We start from the raw sequence: 24,175 nt of genomic DNA, 5'->3' as shown, positions 1-24,175 counted from the left end.
CACCTAATTGAATTCCCACCAGTGTAATCGAGGTGGTAGAACCTTTGTCATTCCATATTCATGTTTAGATGTGTTGTTTTCATTGTCTTATATCTATACCATTTTTTCCCATCCCTTTGGCACCAACCTAGTGTTGAGGTTTTAAATTATGTAATGCCTGTAAAGTAAAATAAAGTAAAAATAAAAATTTAAAATAAAAAATAAATTATATAATGCCTGTATGATTACAGTGGTGTTTTGATTAATGATGTAGACCAGTATGATATGAACATTCTGAAGAGCAGACCTTCCTCCCATGCTGCTGTAACCATCAAATCTAGAGTTATTAAGGATTATTTTGTTGGCTGTAGCCTTTCCAGAACCAAACAGTTGACAAGATGAAGGAAGCAATACCTTTTCCTTGTTCACTGCATTTGCAAAGTAATACGAAGAAGTATCTCTGCAGTTTCCCTTTATAAGGTAAAACATGTCCAGCTGAGGAGGTTAACCAAGATGGTGGAGGAGTAGGAAGTCATGGATTTCATCTCTTTCCACAAATGCATCAAAGACACATTTACAGATGGAACAGTTCTCACAGAACACCAACTGAACACTAGCAGAAGATATTGGACACTGGAACAGACAAGAAAGATCCCCACATATCTGAGTAGCATGAAAGAAAGAAGGAAAAAAGAAGAGGAGAAGAAATGAGATGGGATCTGTGTCCCATTTAAATTATGTAATGCCTATATGATTACATTGGTGTTTTGATTAATAATGTGGACCAGTATGATTTGACCATTCTGAAGAGCAGACCTTCCTTCCATGATGCTCTGACCATCATGAAAGTTGAAGCAGAGGAGAAGTTCCTGCATCTGGGGAAGCCTTCTCACGAGCAGAGGATTTGTTGGGACCGAAGGAGAGCATCTGAGGCTGTCAGGGGAGTGTGAAACAGCTGGTTTGTGGCAGACAGGACAGAGTGAGACTTGCACAGAAGGTCATGCTACAGCCCTGCATGTCCCAGACTGGGACATGTGTCTGCCAGTGTACATGGAGGCTGAGAGCTGGAATATGGGGATTGAAGAGTAAACCCGGGAAGAAGACTACTGTTGCTGTGAGGAGGTAGCCAGAGGGGATGGGAGGGAGGAAATCTGCAACCAGGAATGCTTGTGGAGGAAATCCAGACTGCCACAGAAGTAAAGTGCTGCTGTTGAGTGACACACGGGGATGGAGCCACCATTGTAGACTTTTTCTCCCCACTCATTGGACACCTGCCCTTCCAGGTGCTAAGAAAAGCCCCAGCAAGGGCTGACCTCACTCCTGCTCCCAGGCACTAGGAAAGGCTCACATTAGTGCTGGATCTCTCATGCTCATGGCCTGTCGCTTTCCTACACACCAGGTCCTTGTGACACAGGCAGTTGTGCCACAATTGTACCCTGTCCTTACAGGGGAGAGATAGGGTACAAATGCTCCAGGGTAGCCTTGGGAGGAAGCTCCTGTGGGTGGCCTACATACAGAGGTGGGGCTAAAATCACAACTGAGACCCAGGGTGGGGTGACTAAGGAAGAGGAATAAAAATATTTCTGTGCAGCTACACAAACCACTGATTAAATCCCTGCAATTGGCTTGGTAAGCCCTGCATCTGTGGAATATCTGAATGGACAATCAGTGTTCTTACAAATGAAACTGGTATAGCTATAGCAGCGGTAGACTTGGGGGTCTAGTACCCATGGGTATTAGGCCAGCTCAGAGTCTGAGCTACCCACCAAGGTGCACACAGAGGAACCAGAGAACTCCCTAGAAGTTTTAGAGAGCATCCTGGGGAGGTGGAGGTGACTCATAATGGAGAAAAGGATACTGGCAGCTGAGACCTTAGGAAAATATAATTATTACTATTTTTTGTTTTGTTTTGTTTGTTGTCTTTCTCTTGTTATTTTTTATCTTTTCTGTTTTCATTTAAAATTTTTAATATATTTTATTTTTTGTATTTCTATTTCTACATTAATTTTTTGTTCTCTGCTTTTCCCTTGTTTTTCTCTCTTTGTTCTGTGTTTTTACCTTTTTTCCTTTTACTTGTTCTTTTCTTTATCTTTTTAAGATTTTAAAAATCATTTTGTGTGTTTTGTTTGCTTTATCCTTCAGTTTGCATTCTGCTTTTGTTTTTTGTTTTTGTTAGCCTCCCCCCCACCCCCCCACCCTGCCCCTTTGGGATTCTTTTATTTGTCCAGTTATTCTCTTGTTTTTTGTTTTCTCTGTTTTTGTTTCTTATTTTGTCTGTGCATGTGTTTGGGCTTTTGTTTGTTCATTTGGTTTGTTTTAATTGTTGTTTGCTTGTTTTTGTCTTTATTATTTGTCTTAGATTTTGTCTGTTTTCATTCTACCTATGTTTTTCCTCCCCATCTTCTTTTATCTTTTGTTTTCTTCCCCTTTTTTTTGCAGAGCCATGTGGCTTATTGGGTTTTAGTTATGAGGGCAGGGTAGGCCTGAACCTGTGCTGTGTGAGCTCTCAGTGCAGGATTCTGGAATGCCAGAGAATTTCTAGCCCTAGGGAATATTAATTGGCAAGAGCTCTCCCAGAGTTTGATCTCAGCTCCAAGACCTGGCTCCACCCAACTGACTGTAGGCTCCAGTGCTGAACATCCCACACCAAATACCAAGGAAGATAGGAACACAAAGCCATGCTGTTCTAAGGTCACAGACACCCCAAAACACACAAATTGACACTGCTTCTCCATCAAAAGGAAAAGAAATAGCGGAACCCACCAGGATGCAGGCACCAATCCCTCCCTTGAGGATGCTTATACAAGTCATTGGACCAACCTCACCCACCTGGGGCAGACACCAGAAGCAAGTGGAACTATGACCCTGCAACCTGTGGAAGGAAGACCTCAAGCACTGAAAGTTAGACAAAACAGGAAGACAAAGAAATATGTTGCAGATGAACAAGCAAGGTAAAAAGTCTCAAGGCCAAATAAATGAAGAGGAAATAGGTAATATACCTGAAAAAGAATTCAGAGTAATTATAGTAAAGATTATTCAAAAACTTGGAAATAGAATGGAGGAAATACAAGAAATGTTTGGCAATGACCTAGAAGAACTAAAGAACAAAACGTGATGAACAATACAATAACTGAAATTAAAAATACACTAGAAAGAATAAATTGCAGAATAACAGGCAGAAGAATGGATAAGTGAGCCAGATGCTAGAATTTGTGCAGAAAAACTGCTCAGAACAGAATAAAGAATTAAAAGAATTCAAGACAGTCTTAAAAATCTCTGGGATAACATTAAACATTGATTATAGGAGTCCCAGAAGAAGAGAAAGAGAAGAGTCTGAGAAAATATTTGAAGAGATTGTAGTTGAAAACTTCCTTAACATGGGAAAAAAAAATAGTCAAATCCAAGAAGTGCAGAGAGCCCCATTTAGGATAAAGCCAAAGAGAAACATGCTGAGACACATATTAATCAAACTATCAAGATGAAATACAAAGAAAAAATATTAAAAGCATCAAGCAAAAAAGCAACAGATAGAGGGGAATCCCTATAGGGTTATCAGCTATCTTTCAGCAGAAACTATGCAGGCTGGAAGGGAGTGGCAGGATGTATTTAAAATGATGAAAGGGTAAAACCTACAACTAAGATTACTTTACCAGCATTTAGATTTGACAGAAAAGTTAAAAGTTTCACAGACATAAAAAAAGCTTAAAGAATTCAGCACCATCAGACCAGCTTTGCAAGAAATGCTAAAAGAACTTATCTAAGCAAGAAACACAAGAGAAAAAAATGACCTACAAAAACAAATCATAAACAATTAATAAAATGGTAACTGGAACATCCCCTTCATGGATCACAGCCTTGTCCTGGTGAAGGGGCTTACATAATTCAGTGAAGCTATAAGCCATTCTCTGCAGGGCCACCCAAGATGGATGGGTCATAGAGAAGAATTCTGACAAAACATGGTCCACTGGAGGAGGAAATGGCAAACCACTCCAGTATTCTTGCCTGGAGACCCCCATGAACAGTATGAAAAGGCAAAAAAGATAAGAAACTGGGGGATGAGGCCCCGGTTGGAAGGGGTTCAATATGTTACTGGGGAATAGTGGAGGGCAATTACTAGTAAGTCCAGAAATAATGAAGCAGCTAGGCCAAAGTGGAGATGACAGTCAGTTGTGGATGTGTCTGGTCTTGAAAGTAAAGTCCAGTGCTGTTAGAACAGTATTGCATAGGAATCTGTAATGTTGTTCCCTGTATCAAGGTAAATTGGACAAGGTCAAGCAGAGGGTGACAAGATTGAATGCTGACATCTTAGGAATCAGTAAACCTAAGTGGATTGGAATTAATGTTCATCTAATTTAATTCAGATTAACATTACACCTGCTACCGTGGGCAAGAATCTCTTAGAGGAAATGGAATAGTCCTTATAGTCGATAAAGAGTCTGAAATGCCGTATGGGGGTGCAAATTAAAAAACAATAGAATGATTTTGTTTCATTTCCAAGGCAAACCGTTCAACACTACAGTAATCCAAGTCTGTGCCTCAACTACTGATGCCATAGAAGGTGAAGTTGACTGGCCTGATGAAGACAACAAGACATTCTAGAACTAACACGAAATAAAGATGTCCTTTGCATCATAGAGGATTGGAATGCAAAAGTAAGAAGACAAGATATACCTGGAATAACAGGCAAGTTTGGCCTTGGAGTGCAAAATGAAGCAGGGAAAAAGCTAACAGACTTTTCTCAGGAGAACATGCTGATCATAGAAAACACCCTCTTCCAACAACACATAAGATGACTACACATTGACATCACCAGATGATCAATACCAAAGTCAGATTGATTATATATTTTGTAGCCAAGATGGAGAAGCTCTCTATAGTAAGCAAAAACAAGATAGGGAGGTGACTGTGGCTCAGATCATGAGCTCCTTATTGCAAAATTCAGGCTTATAATGAAGAAAGTAGGGAAAAACCACTAGACCATTCAGGTATGACCTAAATCAAATATTTTATGATTATGGAGTGGAGGTGAAGAATAGATTCAAGGGATTAGATCTGGTAGGCAGAATGCCTGAAGAACTATGGAAGGAAGATTGTAAAATTGTACAGAAGTCAGTGACCAAAACCATCCCAAAGAAAAAGAAATGCAAAGAGGCAAAGTGGTTGTCTGAGGAGCTTTACAAATAGCTGAGAAAAGAAGACAAATAAAAGGCAAGAAACAAATGGAAACATATACTCGACTGAATGCAGAGTTCCAGAGAGTAGTAAAGAGAGATAAGAAGGCCTTCTTAAATGAATAGTGCATTGAAGTAGAGGAAAACAATAGAATGGGAAAATCTAGACAGCTTGTCAAGAAAATTGGAGATATCAAGGCAAAATTTCATGTAAGGTTGGGCACGATGAGGGACAGAAATGGTAAGGACTTAATAGAAGCAGATGTCAGGAATACACAGAAGAATATACAAAAAAGGTCTTAATAACCGAGATAACCACAGTGATATGGTCACTCACCTAGATCCAGACATCTTGGAATGTGGAGTCAAGTGGGACTTAGGAAGCATTACTACAAAGCTAGTAGAGGTGACGAATTCCAGCTGAGCTATTTAAAATCCTAAGAGTTTATAGTGTTAAAGTGCAGCATTCAGTATTTCAGCAAATGAAAAAACTCCTCAGTGGTCACAGGAATGGAAAAGGTCAGTTTTCATTCCAAACCCAAACAACAGCAATGCTAAGAAATGTTCACATTGCCATACAGTGGTGCTGATTTCACATGCTAGCAAGGTTATGCTCAAAATCCTTCAAGCTAGTTTCAGCAGTACATGAACCAAGAACTTCTAGATGCACAAGCTGGGTTTCAAAGAGGCAGAGGAACCAGAGATCAAATTGCCAGAATTTGTTCAATCATAGATAAAGCAAGAGAGTTCCAGAAAAAACATCTGCTTCATGACTAAAGTCTTCGACTTTGTTGATCACAACAAATTGAGTAAAATCCATAGAGATGGGAATACAAGACCACCTTGACTATCTCCTGAGAAACCTGTATGTGAGTTAAGAAGCAACATTCAGAATCAGATGTGGAACAGCTGACTGATTCAAAATTGGGAAAGAAGTAAGACAAGGGTGTATATGTTCACCATTCTTATTTTACTTCTAAGCATAGTATATCATGTGAAATGCTGGGCTAGATGTCTCACAAGCTGGAATCAAGATTGCTGTGAGAAATACCATCAACTTCAGATATGCAGATGATACCACTCTAATGGCAGAATGTAAAGAGGAACTAAAGAGCCTCTTGATGAGGGTGAAAGAGGAGAGTGAAAAAGCTGGCTGAATTCTCAGCGTTCAAACAGAAGGGGAAAAGATGGAAGCAGTGACAGATTTTATTTTCTTGGGCTTCAAAATTACTGGATGATGACTGCAGCCATGAAAATAAAAGACACTTGCTCCCTGGAAGGAAAGCTATGACAAACCTAGACAGTGTATTAGTAAGCAGAGACATCACTTTGCTGACAAAGGTTCATATGATTAAAGCTATGGTTTTTCCAGTTCTCATGTGTGGATATGACAGTTGGACCATAAGGAAGGCTCAGTTCAGTTCAGTTGCTCAGTCGTGTCCGACTTTTTCCAACCCCGTGAATTGCAGCACGCCAGGCCTCCCTGTCGGTCACCAACTCCCGGAGTTCACTCAAACTCATGTCCATCGAATTGGTGATGCCATCCAGCCATCTCATCCTCTGTCATCCCCTCTCCTCCTGCCCCCAATCCCTCCCAGCATCAGAGTCTTTTCCAATGAGTCAACTCTTCGCATGAGGTGGCCAAAGTACTGGAGTTTCAGCTTCAGCATCATTCCTTCCAAAGAAATCCCAGGGCTGATCTCCTTCAGAATGGACTGGTTGGATCTCCTTGCAGTCCAAGGGACTCTCAAGAGTCTTCTCCAACACCACAGCTCAAAAGCATCAATTCTTCAGCACTCAGCTTTCTTCACAGTCCAACTCTCACATCCATACATGACCACTAGACGGACCTTTGTTGACAAAGTAATGTCTCTGCTTTTCAATATGCTATCTAGGTTGGTCATAACTTTCTTCCAAGGAGTAAGCGTCTTTTAATTTCATGGCTACAGTCACCATCTGCAGTGATTTTGGAGCCCCCCAAAATAAAATAAAGTCAGCCACTGTTTCCACTGTTTCCCCATCTATTTCCCATGAAGTGATGGGACCGGATGCCATGATGTTCGTTTTCTGAACTTTGAGCTTTAAGCCAACTTTTCACTCTCCTCTTTCACTTTCATCAAGAGGCTTTTGAGTTCCTCTTCACTTTCTGCCATAAGGGTGGTGTCATCTGCATATCTGAGGTGATTGATATTTCTCCCGGCAATCTTGATTCCAGCTTGTGTTTCTTCCAGCCCAGCGTTTCTCATGATGTACTCTGCATATAAGCTAAATAAGCAGGGTGACAATATACAGCCTTGACGTACTCCTTTTCCTATTTGGAACCAGTCTGTTGTTCCATGTCCAGTTCTAACTGTTGCTTTCTGACGTGCATATAGGTTTCTCAAGAGGCAGGTCAGGTGGTCTGGTATTCCCATCTCTTTCAGAATTTTCCACAGTTTATTGTGATCCACACAGTCAAAGGCTTTGGCATAGTCAATAAAGCAGAAATAGATGTTTTTCTGGAGCAACTCTCCATTGAAAAGGCAACCTTTTCAATGATCCAGCAGATTTTGGCAATTTGGTCTCTCATTCCTCTGCCTTTTCTAAAACCTGCTTGAACATCTGGAAGTTCATGGTTCACATATTGCTGAAGCCTGGCTTGGAGAATTTTGAGCATTACTTTACTAGCATGTGAGATGAGTGCAATTGTGCGGTAGTTTGAGCATTCTTTGGCCTTGCCTTTCTTTGGGATTGGAATGAAAACTGACCTTTCCAGTCCTGTGGCCACTGCTGAGTTTTCCAACTTTGCTGGCATATTGACTGGAGCACTTTCACAGCATCATCTTTCAGGGTTTGAAATAAGTCAACTGGAATTCCATCACCTCCACTAGCTTTGTTCATAGTGATCCTTTCTAAGGAAGCCTAAGTTCCTAATAACTGATGCTTTTGAGTTGTGGTGTTTAGGAAGACTCTTTTGAATCCCCTGGGCTGTAAGGAGATCAAAACTAGTCAATCCTAAAGGAAATCAATCCTGAATATTCATTTGAAGGAATGTTGCTGAAGCTGAAATTCCAATACTTTGGCTACCTGATGCGAAGAGCCTATTCATTGAAAATGACTCTGATGTTGGAAAAGATGAATGCAAAAAGGAAAAGTGGAAGGCAGAGGATGAGATGTTTAGATAGTATTACCAACTCAATGTATATGAATTTGAGCAAACTTTGTGAGATAGTGGAGCACAAAAAGAGCATGGCATGCTGCAGTCTATGGGATTGCAAAGAGTTGGACATAACTTAGCAACTAAACAACAGCAACAAAATAGGAACATACATTTCAATAATCACTTTAAATGTAAATTGATTAAATACTTTAACTAAAATCCTGGACTGGCTGAATGGATATGAAAACAAGACCCAAATATATATATACTCTCTATGATAGACCCAGTTCAGACCCAGGGACACCTACAGACTAAAAGCGAGTGGTTGACAAAAGATATTCCATGCAAATGGAAATGAAAAGAATGATGGAGTAGCAGTACTGATATCAGTCAGAATAGTCTTTAAAGTAAAGATTGGTAGAAGGGGATAAGGTAGGCCACTACATGATTAAGGGAGCAATCCAAGAAGAATATATAGCAATGGTAAATATTTATGCACCCTACATAGGAACACCTCAATACATAAGGCAAATGCTAACAGCCATAGAAAGGGAATTGACAGTAACACAATAATTGTGGGGTACTTTAACACTCCACTTACACCAATATCCAGAGAGAAAATAAGAAGCCTTAAATTACACACATTAGAATAGGTAGACCTAATTGGTACAGAACACACTTTCTTCTGAAGTACATGTGGAGCGTTCTCTAGTATAGATCACATCTTGGGTCACAAATAAAGCCTCAGTAAATTTAGGAAAACTGAAATCATTTCAAGCATCTCTTTTGACCACAGTACTATGAGATTAGAATCAATTACTGGGGAAAAAAGTGTAAAAAGCACAAATACATGGAGGCTAAACAATATGCTGCTAAATAAGAAATAACTGAAGAAATCAAAGAGGAAATAAAATACCTAGAAACAAAGGAGAGTGAAAACATGACACTCCAAAACCTACAAAAGGCAGCAAAAGCAGTTCTAAATGTGACATTTATAGCAATACCATCTTACCTCAAGAAACAAGAAAAATCACAAATAGACAACCTAACCTTACTCCTAAAGCAACTAGAGAAAGAAGAACAAACAAAACCCAAGTTGGCAGATGAAAAATAATTATAATGATCATAACAGAAATAAATGAAATAGAGATGAAGAAAATAATTGTGAACACCAGTGCAACTAAAAGCTGGTTTTTTGAGAAGATAAACACAGTTGATAAGCCTTCAGCCAGACTCATTAAGAAAAAAATGGAGAGGACTCAATTTACTAAAATTAGAAATCAAACAGAAGTTACAACTAACACCATAGACATACAAAGGATCATAAAAGACTACTATCACTAACTATATGCCAATAAAATAGACAACCTACAATAAATGATCTAATTCATAGGAAAGTACATCATTCCAAGACTGAATCAGAAATAGAAAATATGAACAGACAAGTTACAAGCACAGTGATCAAGTCTTCCAATGAACAAAGGTTAAGAACCAGATGCCTTCACAGATGAATTCTATCAAACATTTAGAGAAGAGTTAACACTTACCCTTTTGAAACTCTTCCAAAAAACTTCAGATAAAAGAACACTCCCACTCATTCTAGAAGGCCACCATCACCCTGATACCAAAACAGACAATGAAAACACACAAAAAGAAAATTTCAGGCCAGTATCACTAATGAACATAGATGTTAAAATTCTCAACAAAATACTCCTAAACAGAATCTAACAACACACTAAAAGGATCATACACCATGATCAAATAGGATTTATCCCAGGGATGCAAGGATCAGTATCTGCCAACCAGTCAGTGTGATTGTTGTTGTTGTTCAGTCATGTCCAACTGTTTGTGACCCCGTGGACTGCAGCACACCAAGCTTATACCACATCAACAGATTGAAGAATGAAGACCATATGATCATCTCCATAGAAGCAGGAAAAACTTTGGACAAAATTAAACACCCATTTATGATAAGAATTCTACAGAAGGTAGGCACTGAGGGAACCTGCGGGGGGTGCTCCACAGAAGGAGAGAGGCAGTGGAACTTCCCTCAGCAAAGCCGAGGGGTCCCGAGGAGAGGTGAGCCTGCTGTCCGCCAACCCAGCCCCTCGGCGAGCGAGAGACAATCAGACGTGACAGGGGTTCCGTCTAAGCAGTTCCGCTTTATTGTTGTAAGCTCTTGGTTTTTAAAGGCAAGTAGGGAGGGGTTTGCGAGGCACTTTCCATAGTTGTACCAATCACATTAAAGGTGAAATCGTCATGTGCCATCATTATAACAGGAGTCTATGGTGATCACGCGCTATCTACGTGCACAGAAATCAAGAGAGCCAATCAAAAGTTTTGACAGACAACTTAGGCCGCACCCTCATCTCTTCTGCCAGGCGCCATCTTAGCTCTAAACGGCAAAGCTAGCCCTTCTTTTTTAAGGTTTCCCATTTAGGGCCCCACATCTCCCCCTTTTAAATTTTATTTAAGCCCTTGAGACATTTGTATTGATGTTCTGTAGAGCAAGGCATAAAGCTGTAGGCGGCCAACCTCCAGCCTCGCCAGCCCCTCTTGTGGCTGTGCCTGTCTTAGGTTGCCCTCCTCTGAGGGTCTTACCCGTCACTGGCTATCCAGCCACCTCTTGGGGGCTAGGTGGAATCTCTCTAGGTGATGGGCATCTGGAACTCTTTTATTTATATATCTCGGTTAATCTCTTGAAGGGCTAAATTAATCCAGGGGTTTTGTGGGTGCCCAACGCGGGGCTCCTTTTCCATGACCTGGACAAGCATAGCTATTTTTTGCTGTAAGCACCTATTGCGAGCTGTGAGATTTTTTTTTACTTTTAACATTACAAGTAGAATAACAAAAATAAGCAAATAGAAGGCATTTTTAAACCAGGTAAATGGACTTTGTATCCAGTCCCATAGATCCGTTGCTCCCTTTTTCACCTGTTAGAGTCTCATTTAACACTGGAAAAGCTGTCAGACAAAAGCTGGGATATCTCACATTGCAGTCTATGTGCACCAAGACACTCAATGTCTTGATCGCTCCAGCGCGGAGACCAAGCTGCCGTCGGAGAACCACCATGGCGGATCTCAGGTGTTTGAGCTGGTTTGAAATCCTTGAGCAGAGGCAGTGGACATGTTGTTTATAACCTCGATGGTCTGAGCTTGTTAAACTCCCAGCACAGATGCAGACACTGTTGTACCCTCATGGTTGATGGCCTTGTGTGTCATTAAACCCAGATTTTAAAGATTTGAAAAACTGTTGCACAACCGTGGCAATGACAAAGGTCAGCAAGGAGAGGATAGGTAATCTGACAATCGCCAGGAGCAGTGTCCACCAGGGTCGCTGCATCGATGATCTGAAAGGGAAGAAAAGATCGCCTCAGGAACTTTTTGTTCTTGGGCTCAATATGTGAGTGTCTCTTTAATCTGTGTCAGATTTTGAGATTTGACCTCTATCTTGTGGTGAAAATTTAAGATTTCTTGCTGGCACCCATATAGGGCTGGGGTCCCCAATGGGGAATATACATCCGAATCCTCTTCCCATTGTAAGGAGTGGATTGGGCCCCTTCCACTGGCCAGTGATGGGGTCTTTCCATCTCACTTGTATTTCAGGTTTTATTTCTTGGTTAGACCAGTGTTTTTGAAAACATGGTATCGGTTCAGTTTTTGAAAAATTTAAAATGTTTAAAGAGTGCTATTCCAAGTTGCTGGTGAGGGCTTATTCCCCCTTTTTGTTTTTGTAATTGAGCCTTTAAATTTTGATGGTGGCACTCAATTATGGCTTGTCCCTGGGAGTTATGTGGGATTCCAGTGTTATGACGAATGTGCCACTGTTGGAAGAATTTCTGTAAGCTCTGGCTGATGAAGCAAGGGCCATCGTCTGTTTTTATTTGATGGGGAAGGCCTAACGTCGCAAAACATTGTAAAAAATGGTTTTGAGCATGTTTTGCTTTTTCTCCTGTGTGGGCAGTAGCCCCAGGCATGAGAGTAAGTGTCAATAGACACAAAAACATGCTTAAGTTTTCCAAAAGGGGAATAATGGGTCACATCAGTTTGCCACAGCACATTGGGTTTTAGCCCTCGAGGGTTTACCCTGGGGGCTGTAAAGGCGGTACTTGTAAATAAGGAAGACAGGATTTACAAGTATGTATAATTTTCTTTAATTCTCTAATAGGGATCTGTGGAAACCTTTTATGTAGCCCTCTCCAATTTATGAGTAAGATCGTGAAGATCATAGGCATCTTGTAAGTTATAAGCTTGGATTGTAAGGGAGGCCACTCTATCGGCCAGGGAATTTCCCATTGAAAGCAATCCAGGTAAATTTTGATGACCCCTAAGATGGTGTACATAAATGGGGTTAACCCGTTCAAGTAACAGGGTACAGGCTTGTATCATAAGGGGAGTAATAGGATTGTTATCTAGCCATATGTGAGAATTTAGCAATCCTGGAAGCAAGTTTACTACATAAAGACTGTCAGAAAACAGATTCATGGGTTCAGGGACTTTTGTGAGTGCCATGACAACAGCAAATAATTCTTTATACTGTACGGACCCCTCCGCAAGCTTTTTTTAGGTGGCCAGGCATATGGCCCGTATCTGATCTGTATAAGGAGCAGGAATGGTGGCCTGTTGAGGTCCCATACTCCATTGATCTGCCGTCCCTGACAACATCTCGAAAGTCACCGGGATAGCAGGGTTGGCAGCTTGATTTCTTTCTGCCTGAGCATGACACTCTTCCTTGAAAAAGGCACACCATTTGATATAGGTGTTGCTGGGGAGCACTGCCTTACATAGCATCTTCCAGTCTTGGGTCATACAAAGTTGATGAGCCAGGCCCTGGAGAATAGTTTTTGCCCATGGGGAGTTTGGGCCATTATTTGCCACTGCTTTTTTGAGCTCTTTTAAATCACTGGCCTCCCAGGGGCACCAGGCTGCCGGCCTATGGGGGGGGGGGCCCCCCCCCGGGTTAACATTTACAGGAAAGGCTTGAGTCGGGCCGGTAAAGGGCAGTGGGGATCCCCAAGGGTCCCCGGGATAGGTTCTCCCTTTCCAAGGTGACCTCATTGTCTTTCCCACCCAAGGTGCTCCCGAAACTTCCTCAAATGGGGGAGGCAGGAAGGGACACAGATCTCTTCCCTGGGCTCCTGGTCCTGAGGCATCAAAGGGGTCTCTATTCTCTTCCACTCCTTTATCATCGCCAAAAGGCTCCCATGGCCCACTATTCACTCTAGAGTCTTTATTCCCTACAGTCTCTTTTGCTATATTTTGGTCCGACATGACTCGTTACTCATCTAATTTTTCCCATTGTTTTTCTGATTTTGAATTGGGGGCACCCGTATCAGTGACATGCTCCTCGCTCCGTGAAAAGCAGAGCTTGAGGGTCGAAATGATCAGACAGAACCCTAAGGGGGGCTCCTCACTGTTTGAGCCTCTCGCTGCCTAGCAAGGGTTTGTACTCGATCCCAAGTGTCCCAAGAGAACAAATTGGCCGAAGCAACCCAGGGGGCCAACCGTACAATGGTCCCCCAGACCTTAATGGCCTGAGCGTCAGAAATCTCAAGTCCCCTGCTTATGAGCATATATCTCAGTGCCTTGAGCGCAGGCTCATCAGACTTCCCAATGTTATTTCCCATACTACTGAGGGAGAATAGAAAGAAAAGTCACTGAGGACGACCACCAAAAATCCTACCGGGAGTGGTGGCAGCCAGAAAGTTGGGCTTATGGTATGCTTTTGAAACTGTTTATGTGCCTGCGTCATTGCACGGAAGTTTTCTTGCTGGGGGCAGGCACCCTAGAGGTTTCTAGCCCATTCCGTGACCTCCTTATCCTGTCATGGGAGTCTTCAAGTGGCAGGCGCCCTAATGGCCTTTAAGTGCCTGACCTGTGCCCACAGGGAAGATTCTAGGCCACGTCCTCAGTTAAGAATGATTAAAGGGGAGTTTCACCCGGTTGGGCTCTAGTTACTGAGGCTTACCTGTTGTGGGGCCTTTACAGTCCGCTAGAGTGTAGCCCTAGCCGGGACTCGTCAATTGCCTCCACAACTGTTCGCCTGTTCACTGAAACTCCAGAAAAAGGAATTAAGGACAGATCAGAAAAGAAGAAAAGAAAGAAAGTAAGTCAGGAGAGTTTTTTGCCACTTCCCTCAAAGCAGAGGGGGACCCACCTTGAAATCCGGATTACCTCAGGCAATACTCCTCTAAAGGGGAGCTCCGCGCTGTGACCAGCCTAGGGTCCTTCGTCGCTCCTTCTTTCAGAGCCGCACAGTGACACCACTTCCGTCCGTCCGCTTCACGCCCCACGTTGGGCGCCAGTTTCTGCGGGGGGCGCTCTGCAGAAAGAGAGAGGCAGTGGAACTTCCCTCAGCAAAGCCGAGGGGTCCCGAGGAGAGGTGAGCCTGCTGTCCGCCAACCCAGCCCCTCGGCGAGCGAGAGACAATCAGACGTGACAGGGGTTCCGTCTAAGCAGTTCCGCTTTATTGTTGTAAGCTCTTGATTTTTAAAGGCAAGTAGGGAGGGGTTTGCGAGGCACTTTCCATAGTTGTACCAATCACATTAAAGGTGAAATCGTCATGTGCCATCATTATAACAGGAGTCTATGGTGATCACGCGCTATCTACGTGCACAGAAATCAAGAGAGCCAATCAAAAGTTTTGACAGACAACTTAGGCCGCACCCTCATCTCTTCTGCCAGGCGCCATCTTAGCTCTAAACGGCAAAGCTAGCCCTTCTTTTTTAAGGTTTCCCATTTAGGGCCCCACAGGAACCTATCTCAACATAATAAAGGCCATATATGACAAACCTATAGCAAACACTAATCTCAGTGGTGAAAAACTGGAAGTAGTTCCTGTAAAATCAAGAACAAGACAAAGGTGGTTACTCTCACCACTATTATTCAACATAGTTTTGGAAGTCCTAGCCATGACAATCAAAGATAAAGCAATAAAACAATACAGATTGGCAAAGAAGTAAAACTGTCACTGTTTGCAGAGTGCCATGAAACTACACATAGAAAATCCTAAAGATGCCACCAAGAAAACTACTAAGGCTAATCAAGGAGTTTAGTAAATTCACTGCTGCTAAGTCACTTCAGTTGTGTCCGATTCTGTGTGACCCCATAGACGGCAGCCCACCAGGCTCCCCTGTCCCTGGGATTCTCCAGGCAAGAACACGAATGGTTTGCCATTTCCTTCTCCAATGCATGAAAGTGAAAAGTGAAAGTGGAGTCCCTCAGTCCTGTACGACTCTTCACGACTCCATAGACTGCAGCCTACCAGGGTCCTCCGCCCATGGGATTTTCCAGGCAAGAGTATTGGAGTGGGGTGCCATTGCCTTCTCTGAGTAAAGTCACAGGATACAAAATTAAAACACAGAAATCTCTTGCATTCATTATACTAACAATGAAACATCAATTAATGAAAGTGAAATTAAGGAAATAATCCCTTTTACCATGGCAACAATGAAAATTACATACCTAAGAATAAATCTACTTAAGGAGATGAAAGACCAGTACACAGAAAACGATAAAATTATGCTGAAAGAAATGAAAGACAACACAAAGAGATAGATCTACCATGTTCTTGGAGTAGAAGAATCAATATTATGTAAATGACAGTACCACCCAAAGCGAGGTACAGATTCAAGATAATCCCTATGAAATGATCAATGGCATTTTTCACAGAACTACAACAAAAAAAATTAGTATGGAAACACAAAAGACCTTGAATATAAAGGGTGGAAAAAAAACAGAGCTGGAAGAATCAGGCTCCCTGAATTCAGAGTATACTACAGAGCTACCATAATCAATCCAATATGGTACTGTCATGAAAACAGAAATATAGATCAGTGAAGCCCAGAGATAAACCTACGCACCTATGGTCACCTAATCTATGATAAAGGAGTCTAAAATATACAATTGAGTAAAAATATCCTCTTCAATTAGTGGTGCTGGGAAACCGGACAGCTTTATGTAAAAGAACGAAATTTAAACACTCACTAACATCTACATGAAAATAAAGTCAAAATGGATTAACAACCTAGATGTAAAGGTGGATACTGTAAAACTCTTAAAGGAAAACATAGGCAGAACAGTCTTTAACACAAATTGCAGCAAGATCTTTTTTGATCCTAGAGTAATGAGAATTACCAGCCCCCACCCCGAAAAAAAAAAAAAAATAGGACCCAGTTAAACTTAAAAGCTTTTGCACAGCAAAAGAAGTCATAAACAAGATAAAAAGACAAACCTCAGAAAGGGAGATGATATTTGCAAACAAAGCGACTGACAAAGGATTAATCTCCAAAATACACAAAGAGCTCATGCAGCTCTCTCTATATAAAAGCTAATCCAATCATAAAATGGATGGAAGACCTAAATAGACATTTCTCCAGAGGAGACATACAGATGGCCAAAAGAACACATGCAAAGATGCTCAGCATCACTAGTCATTGCATGCATGGATGCATGCTAAGTCGCTTCAGTCATTAGAGAAGTGTAAATCAAAACTACAGTGAGGTATCACCTCACACCTGTCAGAATGGTCATCATCAAAATCTATAAACAACAAATCCTGGATAGGGTGTGGAGAAGAGGGAACCCTCTTATGTGGTTGGTGGTACAGCCACTATGGAGAACAGTATGGAGGTTGCTTAAATGATGAAAAATATATTTTTATTTTTATATGAAAAAATTGAAAAAGGATGAAAAGTATTAGAAAAGATGAAAAATAGAGCTGCTATTTGACTCAGCCATCCTTGTACTGGGCATATACCCAGAGAAAACCATAATTCAGAAAGACACATGCACCCGTGTTCATTGCAAAAGTATTTATAATAACCAGAATATGGAAAAAACATATGTGGACTCATCTATCCAAACCAGGATATGGAAACAGCAAGTCCATCAGCATAGAAATGGATAAAGAAGATATGATATATAATAGGATAGTACTCAGTTATAAAAAGAAACAGAATTGGGTCATTTGTGGAGGTGTGGATGGACCTACAGTCTGTCATACAGAGTGAAGTAAGACAGAAAGAGAAAAACAAATAGCATACATTAACTCATATATGTGGATTTGAACAAACTGGTTTATACAATCTTATTTACAAATCAGAAATAGAGACACAGACATAAAGAACAAACATGGATATCAAGGGGAAAGGGAGTTATGAGATGAATTGTGAGGTTGGGATTAAGATAAATACACTATTGATACTATGAATAAAATAGATAACTAATGAGAATATACTGTATGGCATAGGGAACTCTACTGAGTGCTCTGTGGTCACCTAAATGGGAAGGAAATACAAAAACAAGGGGATATATGTATACGTAGATGGGAAACAGTGGAAACAGTGTCAGACTTTATTTGGGGGGGGCTCCCAAATCACTGCAGATGGTGACTGCAGCCATGAAATTAAAAGATGCTTACTCCTTGGAAGAAAAGTTATGACCAACCTAGATAGCATATTGAAAAGCAGAGACATTACTTTGCCAACAAAGGTCCGTCTAGTCAAGGCTATGGTTTTTCCAGTGGTCATGTATGGATGTGAGAGTTGGACTGTGAAGAAAGCTGAGCACCGAAGAATTGGTGCTTTTGAGCTGTGGTGTTGGAGAAGACTCTTGAGAGTCCCTTGGACTACAAGGAGATCCAACCAGTCCATCCTAAAGGAGATCAGTCCTGGGTGTTCTTTGGAAGGACTGATGCTGAAGCTGAAACTCCAGTACTTTGGCCACCTCATGCGAAGAGTTGACTCATTGGAAAAGACTCTGATGCTGGGAGGGATTGGGGGCAGGAGGAGAAGGGGACGACAGAGGATGAGATGGCTGGATGGCATCACTGACTCAATGGACGTGAGTCTGAGTGAACTCCAGGAGTTGGTGATGGACAGGGAGGCCTGGCGTGCTGCGATTCATGGGGTCGCAGAGTCGGACAAACTGAGCGACTGAACTGAACTGAATAGCTGATTCACTCTGCTGTACATTCAAATCTAACACAACATTTTATACTTCAATAAAAATTTTAAAAAGCCAGATGATTCATTGATTGTTTCAACAAACATTCATTTTTATATTGTCTTGTAATATCATAAAAATAGGTCAAAATTTATAAGATTTGAAAAGCTACAGGGGCTAGTATCATATTACAAAGTATAATCATGACTGAACAAAATTGTATGCACTTGAGAATTTTATGCCATCCTAACCTGATTTTGGTCTTCCCAGGTGGCGCTAGTGGCAGAGAACCAGACTGCCAATGCTGGCGATGCAAGAGACCTGGAGGAGGAAATGGCAACCCACTCTGGTGCTCTTGCCTGGGAGATCCTATGGACAGAGGGACCTGGTGGGCTACAGTCCATGGGGGTCACAGAGAGTCGAACACGACTGGGCAACTAAACACACACATGGTTTTAGTATTATTAGATGTTATATTCATGTTTAATATTTTTTTCCACAATTTAATACTATGATAGTTTTTCATTACTCTGCCTGTTGTCATCGTGTCTTCTGGTACTTACGTTTTTAAAATTTCTCTTCTTTTCACCTACCTCTGGTTGTTGCCAAATCTTGCTGCTTCTTTCTCATTGGTGTCTCTTATACTTTTCTCCTTGTCAGTCCTTAGTAATTCACATTGTGATTGCTCTAGTTCTGGTCTTTACTGCTTAATGACTGACCTTTTGCTATGGTTTTTTTTTTTTTTTTTTTTTCTAATGATTGTAGTAACTAACATTTGTATGACTCTTTGCAGATTGAGAGTAAATCCTCATTGCTGTATGTGTACTAAGCCACTTGAGTCATAGTCAACTCTTTGCGACCCTGTGGACTGGAGCTTGACAGATTCCTCTGTCCATGGGATTTTCCTGGCAAAGAATACTGAAGTGTGTTACTATGACATCCTCCAGGGGATCTTCCCAACCCAGGGATTGAACCAGTGTCTCTTCCATCTCCTGCACTTGACAGTCAGGTTCTTTACCACTAGTGCCACCCAGGAAGCTGATTAGGCACCTTCTAATCAGCTTTTTTTCTCCCCTGTTCTAAAGATGACAAAACAAAGACTCTGAAAGTGTCAGAATAATAAAAGAACAGGGACTAGAGCCAAGTTTCCTTAGTTCAATCACATGCTCTTCCTATTATGCCCTCTGCCTTATATTACGCCCCTCTCTAATCTGTTTCATTGCCATCAGATTATTCTTTCTTAAAGCATTGCTTTGAACACATTTGTATTTATCTCTGTCTTCTTGCTCTTGTATATCTTGACTCATAGATTATATCATTAAATAACTGACATTGTTATTGAAAAATTAGTGTTTATACATGTGAAATATTTTTAAAGTACTTCAAGATAAGAGGAAATTGAAGGCTAAAGGAGACATGGACAATATTTAGTTTAAAAGTGAGGGAAAGTTGAGGTCATTAGGAAATGATTCATGGTAAAGACAAGGTTAAAAGCTGGGCCATAAAGGCAGACAGGAATTGGTGAAAAGGCAAAAGGGAAGGCTTTATATAGAACAGAGCAGTGTTAAGGACAAAGATGAGTCTGAATGAGGGCAGTGACATTTGAGCAAGGAGAATCATTGTCCCCCTCTTTCTCTGTCCTTTCAAGCTTCTGATATACAAGAACTTGGTGCAAAGGGGAAGGGGAGAGGGAGCTCTGTAGTTTAATTTTCCATATTTAGGAGTTTTAGAGTTTTGTGTTGTTTATTTCTGGTTTAGTTCCACTGTGGTCAGAGAATATATAATTCGTGTGATTTCAGTTCTCTGAAATTTGTAGAGACTTGTTTTATGACCCAGCAGATGGCCTGTTTTGGTAAAGGTTACATGCATGTATAATAAGTGTGCATTCTACAATATTCACCTTTAGTATTTTATAAATATCAAATAAGTCAAGATAACTAATAGCATTGCTTAAATCTTCTAATTCTTTGAGTGAGTGAATGAGTGAGTGAGTGATAGTCACTCAGTCGTGCCTAACTCTTTGCAAACCCCTGGACTGTAGCCTGCCAAGCTCCTCTGTCCATGGAATTCTCCAGGCAAGAATACTGCAGTGGGTTGCCATTTCCTTCTCTAGGGGATCTTCCTGACCCAGGGATTGAACCAAGGCCTCCTGCATTGCAGGCAGATTCTTTAGCATATGAGCCACCAGGGGAATCTCTAATTCTTTACTGTTTTTAAAAAATGTGCTTGTTTTACTAGTTACTAAGAAATGTGAACTAAGATTCTTCAACTGTGATAATGAATTTATTGATTTTGCTTGTTCTGTCAATTTTTGCTTTTTATATTTAAAGTCATATTATTGGGTGGAGGCATTCAGGCTTATTTTATTTTCTTGTTTTATAGAGCCTTTTACTAGTTTTCTACTACTGCTCTAACAAGTTGCCACAAACTTAGTAGCTTAAAACAATGCAAATTTATTATCTTCCTGTTCTTGGGATCAGAAGTCCAAAATAAGTTTCACTGGGTAGAAACCAAGGTGCTCCAGAGGCACTGGAGGGGAAATCCTTTCCTTGCTGTTCCTAGCTTCTGCTGTTGTAATCCTTATATTCCTTGGCTCATTACACTTTCTCCATCTCCAAAGCCAGCAGAATAGCATCTTCAGTCTCTGTTATCTTCACATTGCCTTTTGTCTTAAGACTCTTATGATTAATTATGTGTACATGATGTCTGATTCCTGGTAATGCAGGGAAATCTTTCATCTCAAGATCCTTAATTTATTCACATTTGCAAAGTCCTTTTTTGCCACATAAGGTAACACTTTCACAAATTCCAGAAATTAGGGCATGGACATTTTGGGGTGGGCATTGTTCTATCACACACCTGTAATTATTATGAAATATTCTTATGTATCTTTAGTGTTATTTCTTGCCATAAATTGTCCTTTATTTACTTAGGGTTCATTGAGTTCCTTAAATCTCTGAGCTTATGTATTTTAATAGTTTTGGAAATTTTTTGGCCATTGTCTTCTCTAGTATTTCTATGGTCTCATTTTCTTGTTCTTCTCCTCCTGGGACTCCAGTTACATTTATGTGATATATTGAGTGGGTTCCATATCTTCTTGATGCTCTGTTCTCTTCTCATTCTTTTTTCTCTCTGTGCTTCAGATTGTATATTTTCTATTGATGTGTTTTTGAGCTAGCCAAACAAGTCTTCTTTGTCTCAGTTCAGTTCAGTCGATCAGTCATGTCTGACTCTTTGTGACCCCATGAACTGCATCATACCAGGCCTCCCTGTCCATCACCAACTCCCTGAGTTTACCCAAACTCATGTCCATTGAGTTGATGAAGCCATCCAACCATCTCATCCTCTGCTATTAAACCTGTTTAATTAGTTTTTTATTTCAGATATTGTATTTTTTTAGTTACAGATTATTCATCTATTTTTTAAAATTTGAATTCTCCCTTGAAATTCTCTCTTTTAACCTTCGGTAGATCTTTTCTCCCCTCATATATATATATATATATATATATATATATATACTTATTTTAAGATACTCCTAGCTAGCTCCGACATCTTGATCATGTGTTGATTTGTTTCCATTATCCACTTTTTCTCTTGATTATTGGCTACATTTTCCTACTTCTATTCATTTCTTGACATTATTGATTTCATGCTAGGCATCATGTATAAAAGACTAGTAGAAGATTTTTCTTTGAAATGGGCATAGAATTAAGAAAGATTGAGAATCACTGTGAATAGTATAGTGTAGGGACACAAGGACACTGGCTTATTGCTTGTGAAGGACCTGAGTAGGGAATATTTATTAAAATAAATAGTAGAGACAAATTGTGGGATTTTATCTAAACTTGCTGAGAGACTGAGTAAACCGTGACATTGAGTTAGTTACTCAACTTCATGGTGCTTTGGTTTCTTCATTAAAATGACGTAATTACAGTATCTGTCCCACAGAGTTATTCTGAGGGTTAAATGAGCATGTCTGCAGGACAGTAAGCATTCAACTTGTTGTTGTTCAGTTGCTAAGTCATTTCCGACTCTTTGCAACCCCATGGACTGCACGATGCCAAGCTTCCCTGTTCTTTACCATCTCCCAGAATTTACTCAAACTTGTGTCCATTGAGTCAGTGATGCCATCCATCCATTTCATCCTCACCTCATCCCCTTCTCATTTTTCTCAGTCTTTCCCAGCATCAGGGTCTTTTCCAGTGAGTTGGCTCTTCACTTCAGGTGGCCAGGGTATTGGATCTTCAGCTTCAGGATCAGTCCTTCCAATGAATATTCAGTGTGGATTTCCATTAGGATTGACTGGTTTAATCTCCTTGCTGTCCAAGAGACTCCTAATAGTCTTCTCCAGCACCACAGTTTGAGAGCGTCAATTCTTTATCACTCAGCCTTCCTTATGGTTCAACTTTCACATCTGTACATGACTACTGGAAAAAGCATAGCTTTGACTATACAGACCTTTATCACAAAGTGATATCTGTTTTTTAACATGCTGTCTAGGTTTGTCATAACTGTTCTTCTAAAGAGTAAATTCATTGCTATAGTCACCACAGTGATTTTGGAGCCACCCTCCCCCCCAAATAAAGTCCGTCATTGTTTCCATTTTTTTCCATTATGTGTTGGCTATTATTTCCTTGAGAACTGAGGGTGGAGTATTGGATTTGGTTACATGGTAGTCATTAGTGTATTTGTCAAGTGAGTTTTCAGTGCATGATGGTAACAAACGCCTGAATGGAGGAGATTCAAGGGAGAATGAGGAATTAGAGACTAGGAATTTGCCACTGTTTTGAGATTGCTATAATGGGAATTAGAAAAATGTGGTAGGCATAGGAAGGCATGAAGGTAAGGGATGAACTTAAGATATGATAATCATAATGATAATTATAGTAATCTTCACAGCAACTCTATAAAATAGGTACTATTTTTACTCCCATTTAATCTGAAGCATAAAGATAGCAATGCAGTTATAAAATGTTTGATGCTGAAAGTGATCTAGTAGGGAGGGAAGAATGCAGGAGTTGAAGGGATATTTCCAGGAATAAAGTTTTCAAGTAGGTGAGAAATGATGGAATGCAGCGTGTATGTGGAGAAATTGACCTTTGATAGGAACAAGGAATGTGCATTCATTTTAACAGCAAAGTGTGTGTGCAGATTTGGGAGTGGAGAAATACTTAAGAAATATTCTGACAGCTTGTGTTTCTCATTGAAATAAAAAACAAAGGGATCAGCTTAGAGTAGGGTTGGATATGTTGGAGAAGAAATGGTTATTTTGTACAGTACATGAGTGAATTAACTTGGGTATGGATGAGCATGCTAGTAGTGCTAAGGCCTTATTTGAAGACTGTGATAATAATTTAAAGTGAGGATTGTGGATATTGGAGGGAAAAGGGAGATAAGCAACTCAATATCTTTAAGAAGGAATAAAAGGTAAATGAACCTGATGAAGCCAAGAAAAGGATAAGACAGTCTTTTCCCTTGAGAGCTTAAAGTCTACCTACTAAGTTAAGTGATCCATACTTAAAAGAATACATAAGCAAAAGATAAATCCTAGATAGATTACCTAGATCACAGGCTTTGTCCCTTCAAGGGAGAGAGTGAACACTTTGGGTAACATCGATGGCTTTGGTGGGAAGTGATCATAGGGCATTAAAGTGTGTGTCGATGCCAACAGGATAAACATTTAGCATTTCTGGTTTCAGTGAAAGTGAAAGTTACTCAGTCCTGTCCAACTCTTTGTGACCCCATGGACTATATAAGTGCCTGGAATTCTCCAGGCCAGAATACTGGAGTGGGTAGTGTTTCCCTTTTCCAGGGGATCTTCCAAATCCAGGGATCAAATCCAAGTCTCCCACATTGCAGGTGGATTCTTTACCAGCTGAGTCTTAAGGGAAGCCCAAGAATACTGGAGTGGGTAGCCTATCCCTTATCCAGCAGATCTTCCC

At 40.7% G+C, this 24,175-nt stretch overlaps 1 protein-coding gene and 1 long non-coding RNA gene across 19 annotated transcripts in view; one reads left to right on the top strand and one right to left on the bottom strand.

The window, feature by feature from the left end:
* Positions 1 to 24,175, top strand: part of KIF21A (kinesin family member 21A) — a 195,145-nt gene that overhangs the window by 28,879 nt on the left and 142,091 nt on the right. The window lies entirely within an intron of this gene.
* LOC120857754 lies at positions 10,124 to 15,306 on the bottom strand. Its single transcript, XR_005719732.1, has 2 exons — positions 15,046 to 15,306; positions 10,124 to 10,294 (listed from the first exon to the last, which is right to left on the bottom strand). It is a non-coding gene; the product is annotated as an uncharacterized LOC120857754 (long non-coding RNA).

Source organism: Oryx dammah, unplaced genomic scaffold (genome assembly GCF_014754425.2).
Source record: "Oryx dammah isolate SB20612 unplaced genomic scaffold, SCBI_Odam_1.1 HiC_scaffold_29, whole genome shotgun sequence".
Classification (NCBI taxonomy): Eukaryota; Metazoa; Chordata; class Mammalia; order Artiodactyla; family Bovidae; genus Oryx; species Oryx dammah.
This window is presented reverse-complemented; position numbering and strand designations above follow the sequence as displayed.